At 41.2% G+C, this 5,788-nt stretch overlaps 1 pseudogene; it reads left to right on the top strand.

The window, feature by feature from the left end:
• The first annotated feature begins 1,505 nt into the window (after window positions 1-1,505).
• LOC101437223 (histone-lysine N-methyltransferase EZH2-like) lies at window positions 1,506-4,924 on the top strand (annotated as a pseudogene).
• Window positions 4,925-5,788: the final 864 nt, after the last annotated feature.

Genomic DNA, 5,788 nt, shown 5'->3' with positions numbered 1-5,788 from the left:
CAAGTGTCCATCAGCCAATTAATGGATAAACTATATATATATATATATATATATACACACACACACACACATATATATATGCAATACTATGTTGCAGTAAGAAAAAATGAAACTGGGACACATATCATGACATGAATGAATCTTGAAGACATTATGCTAAGTGAAATAAGCCAGACACAAAAGGACAAATATTACATGATCTCGCTAATATGAACCAATTACAAAGAGTAAATGCATTGAGTAAAAACCTAGAATATTGGTTATTAGGAGATAAAAGGAGGGCTGAGAAGTGGTACTGATAATTAATGCATGTGTAGAAGTTTCAATTATCTTGACTGTAAAAATGTGAAAATGGGTAGTGCTAATAATGTTAACACATTACAGTGAGTAAAACTAATGCAGCTGGTTTATAAATGGGATTGTGTCTCAATAGGGTAGTCTAGGAATATAAATGTTAATTGAAAGAGAGGGAGAGAATAATCTAGGACTGCATAATCTGAATAATGCAGTGAACCCAGAGGTGGGTGTATTTTGATGGTACAAATACCAGAATGTCCTTCTAGGAACTAGAATGGATATATGTTACTATTGCAGGGTGATGGGAATGGGGGGAAGCATGGGAAAAGTTCAATTACTGTAACCTATGGACTATAGTTAGTAGCAATACTGTAATGTTCTTGCATCAATGCCAAAGATGTACTGTATTAATAAAAGGGGAGCATGGAAAAGACATGCCAATTGTATGCTATGGACCACAGTTAGTAGTAACAATCTGATGATATTATCTCATAATCAGTTACAAGTGTTCCACAATGGTGTGGTGTATTGTGAAAGGGTGTTGTATAAGAATTCCACACATGTACATGATTGCTTTGTAAGTTCCAAATTTCTGTAAAAAAAAGGTATTTTCAAAAAATGTCAAATTTCTTGCAAAATGTTCTAAGAATACAGCTTATAGTGCACTAATATTAATAACATTATTAATAAAAAAGGGCTAAAATACCAGATGAGAGTGAAAAATAAGACAAAAAAAATAAAATGTGACACTGTAGGCCAATGTGTTTGAAAAATTCGTTTATATGACTTACTAATTAAAGAAGAAAAAGAGAGCCTGCTGCTCCCTTACTTCTAATTACACAATCCAAGAATGCTTCTGCCTTTCCACTTTGCACCTTCTGTTTCCTCTACCAGGAAACTTCTTCCCCAGATGCCCCCTTCGCTTACTCCTTTCCTCAAGTTTTCCTTTTCCATCTGGTGTTATTAGTAAAGACTGTAATGTACCAGATGACCTGCTTCCCACCGTGTCTCTCTCATTTGATCTTTCTTCATCTCTAAAGTCTGTTATTATCTAACATCTCACATTTTTACATGTTTATTGTTAATTGTTTCTCTCCCACTATGTCCTATTAGGCTAGAAATTTATAGAGTTTATCATTTCTGGATTTCCCATTGAGGCTCAAATAAATTAATTTGAATGACTGATCAATGAAAGAATAAAATAATGTATGAGTGGGCACTCGGTCAGTAGCACCTCACACCCACTGGGGCACAGAAAGCCACGGAAGACTGTGGAGAAGCTCCAGCAGCTGTGGGTGGGAGGACAGCACAGGTGAGCATTGGGACAGGGGCCAGGAACCAAGACCCTACAACTAAAGATAAGGTGGAAGAATGTACTAGACATTTGCTGCATTCCTCTTTTTTCTTGCTGCCAGCACCTCCTCATGTGATAATGGTGCCTCAAGAGGCAAAATGCAGACTTTATCACAGTGTTTAAGAATAATCATGGGCCAGATAAGAAAGCAATCTGAGAAGAAGCCAGTTTGTTGGTGGAGTATGTGCGATTCCCACCCCCACCACATTTTTGTAAATTGTATTTTTTGAAGATATATACTTCACATAAAAATGTTACATTAAAATATATGAGGTTCCCTTATTCCCCCCATCCCACTCCTCCCACACCAACAACCTCCTCCATCATTGTGGAACAGTCATCGTACTTGGTGAACACATTTTGGGTCACTGCTGCAATACATAGATAATAGTTTACCTGTATTTCACACTCTCCCCCAGTACAGTCAGTAGGTTATGGCAGGATATATAAAGTCCAGCATCTGACCCTGCAATATCATTTAGGACAACTCAAAATCCCCAAAATTCCCCTACATCAAATCTCTTCTTCCTTCTCCCTGCCCTCAGCAACTACTGTGGCCACTTTCTCCACCTCGATGCTAAAATTTCTTCTATTACTTGTCACAATAGTTTTATAGTAGAATATCAGTAAGCCCACACTATTCCATATTTTATTCCTCCATTCTGTGGACCATGGGATAGTGATGTCCTCTCTACCTCTAGATCAAGAGGGGGTTTAGATTCCACATGGATGATAGATGCAATTCCTCTGCTTACAGTTGTAGGTACTTTTGTTTCCCTGGTGTGGTGGTTGACCATCTTCACCTCCCTGTTAGCTGACCTGGGTAAGACCAACGAACCAGAGAGTAGGAGTCACCACTCTGCTGAGGCTCTAGGCCCAACTGGCACATGGACAGTCCAGAGATTCAAGTCTCCTGAGTAAGGGCCAACCCTAGTGCCAATCACAGGTTCAGTAAAAGTGACAGAAGAAGCATGTATAGAAAAGTCACATCTGAGTCCAACTCCATCACACTCAGGAGCACAAATTCCAATGTAGGGTCCTCTGACATGGCACAGAACTCCAAATCCATCTGCCATGACCATAAAGTACTGCCTTCTACATCTTTTTTTAATTTTTTTTTATTTTTTCTTTTTTTCTTTTTTTCTTTTTCTTTTTTTTTATTGACTTTGTAATAATATTACATTAAAAATATATATGTGAGGTCCCTTTCAACCACCCCCCACCACTCCACCTCTCCCCCCGCCCAGCAACACTCGTTCCCATCATCATGACACATACATTGGATTTGTTAAGTACATCTTTGGGCACCTCTGCACCTCATAGTCAATGGTCCACATCATGGCCCATACTCTCCCCCATTCCATCCAGTGGGCCCTGTGAGGATTTACAATGTCCGGTGATTGCCTCTGAAGCACCATCCAGGGCAGCTACATGACCCAAAGACGCCTCCACCTCTCATCTCTTCATCCTTTTCATGCAGCACAGCAACAGCTTTAGTCAACTAGCCTGTGGGCCAGTGTTACCAGCACTTGGAGGGAGCAGTGAAGTTTGCAGCTAGCTGCCCTCAAGGCTGAGAGGATAAAGACCTCCCCACAATGTCCAGGAGGCCATGGAAGAGGAAGAATTCCAAAGGCTGCAGCAGACCCAGCACCCCTATCAGTAATGCTCAGGAATCGAAAGACACAGGCAGTGATAGGGAGGCAGGAACTGAATCAGGTGGAGAGAATAACAAAGAAGAAGAGAAAAAGGATGAAACTTCCAGCTCCACTGAGGCACATTCTCGGTGTCAAAAGCCAATATAGTTGAAGCCAAATATTGAACCTCCTGAGAAGGTGGAATGCAGCGGTGCCCACAGCTCTATGTTCAGAGTTCTTATTGGTATTGATTATAATTTCCATGCCATTGTGAGGTTACTTGGGACTAAACATGTAGACAGGTGTATGAGCTTAAAGTCAAAGAATGCAGAGTCAGAGATCCAGCTCCTGCCAAGGATGTTGATCCTCCTCCAAGAAAGAAGAAAAGCAAACACTGGTTGTGGGCTGCACATTGCAGAAAGTTACAACTGAAAAAGGATGGCTAGTAAAACCGTATTTATTTATTTTTTTAAAAGAATAATTAATTAATTAATTTCTCTCCCCTTCCTTTCCCCCAGTTGCCTGCTTTCTGTGTCCATTCACTGTGTGTTCTTCTGTGACCGCTTCTATCCTTATCAGCGGCACAGGGAATCTGTTTCTTTTTGTTGTGTCATCATGTTGCATCAGCTCTCCGTGTGTGCAGCTCCATTCTTGGGCAGGTTGCACTTTCTTTCGCCCTGGATGGCTCTCCTTACATGGCGCATTCCTTGCTCATGGGGCTCCCCTACGTGGAGGACACCCCTGCATGGCAGGGCACTCCTTGCGTGCATCAGCACTGTGCATGGGCCAGCTCCACACAGGTCAAGGAGGCCCGGGGTTTGAACCACAGACCTTCCATGTGGTAGGCAGACACCCTATTCATTGGGTCAAGTCCACTTCTCTCTAACCGTATTTACAGCAGTTAACCCTGTGATCGTCCACAACAGCCTTTTGTGAGAGCACACAATTTTTTGAATATTTTTGTCAGTGTAGTTTGCAATGTCAAAACCATTTCCCTGGGTGCCGTTGCAAGGCACAGTGTAGCACCAAGCAGTGCCCGTGCTGTCCAGCAGTTGGAGAGTGTGACCCTGACCTCAGTCTCACTGCTTCTCATCACAGGGACAGTAAAAATGTGTCCTGCAAGAGCTGTAGCTTTCAGATGGGGCTGCAAAAAGCACTTACTACTGGCACCATCTGCCCTTGCAGACTGGGTGATTTTCCTCTAAAGATCAAAGATTCTGTACAAAAAAAAAAATGATTTCATTTCCGAATACTGTGGAGAGATTATTCCTTAGGATGAAACAGACAGACAAGGGCAAGTATATGATAAGTACGCATGCAGCTTTCTGTTCAACTTGAATAAAGATTTTGTAGTGGATGAAGTCCGCAAGGGTAACAAAATTTGCTTTGCAAATCATTCAGTAAATTCAAACAGCTATGCAAAAGTTATGAGGTGTAGAGGCAATCCCACAAGGGACATTGTTGCTGAGAGAGCCACCCAGGTGGATGAAGAACTGTTTTTGATTCCAGATACAACCTGGCTGATGCCCTGAAGTACCTGGGCATTAAAGGAAATCCCTTCACCTCTGATCCCTCATCCCCACCCCACCCCAAAATGGCTGCCTTAGCTTCAGAAACCTCTAATTCTGTGGGCAGTTAAGAAAAATTAAGTGCTGTACTCTAAGAAAAATTTATAGTAATGAGTTTAAAAACCAACTTTTCATTGCTTTCTCACCAGCTGCAAGGTGTTTTTTCCAGTGAAATTTTGCAGGAATGCTGTTCAATACATTTTCAGTGTTGAATAAAGAATACTTGAATTTCAGAAAGAGGTGGGAGGAACTCAATAAATACATTAAAAATATTGCTTTCAAGTCAGCATCCTATATAATATAATGAGGAAATTAGCAAATATGTAATAGAAGGTCATGTCTAAAATAGATAAAGGATTTGTACCAGACTACTGCTTTGGTGACCTCCCCCAAAAGATCATTTCTCCCAGCCATCATGCCCATTTCACAACACCTCTGGACTTGGTCATGTGACAAGTCAGATCAGTGTGACAGATGCAAGCAGACGCTTGATGTTGCTTTCACTTGGGCTATGTCTAGGAACGTTTGTTCTTTGTATTACCCTTGGAATCTGGCCAACTAAACCTTGTAAAAATGAGAACCAAGGATCCATTAGAGAACCAGGGACCAACCCTCATCTGAACTTTCAGCCTAAAGCTAGCACTAACCTGCAAGAAACAGAGACAAACTGGTTCCACCAAGCTGGGCAAAAAAAAAAAAAAATTGTTTCAAGTCACTGAGTTTTGTGTGGTTTATTATACAAAGGTAGACAACTGAAACAGATGTTTACTAAAACCTAGTGGAAAATGTGTTCAGTGAGATCAGGACAGGACTGCTGAGTGTCATACTTCTGTTCAACATGGTCTGGTGGCTTTAGCCAGTGCACCAAGGTAAAGAAAACACAGCAAACTTATAGGGATTTGAACAGAAGAAAAAAAGTTTCCTTAATCACAGAA

This window comes from Dasypus novemcinctus, chromosome 22 (assembly GCF_030445035.2).
Source record: "Dasypus novemcinctus isolate mDasNov1 chromosome 22, mDasNov1.1.hap2, whole genome shotgun sequence".
NCBI classification, from domain to species: domain Eukaryota; kingdom Metazoa; phylum Chordata; class Mammalia; order Cingulata; family Dasypodidae; genus Dasypus; species Dasypus novemcinctus.
Note: the sequence above shows the minus strand (reverse complement) of the source record. Positions and strands in the feature narration are given on the sequence as shown.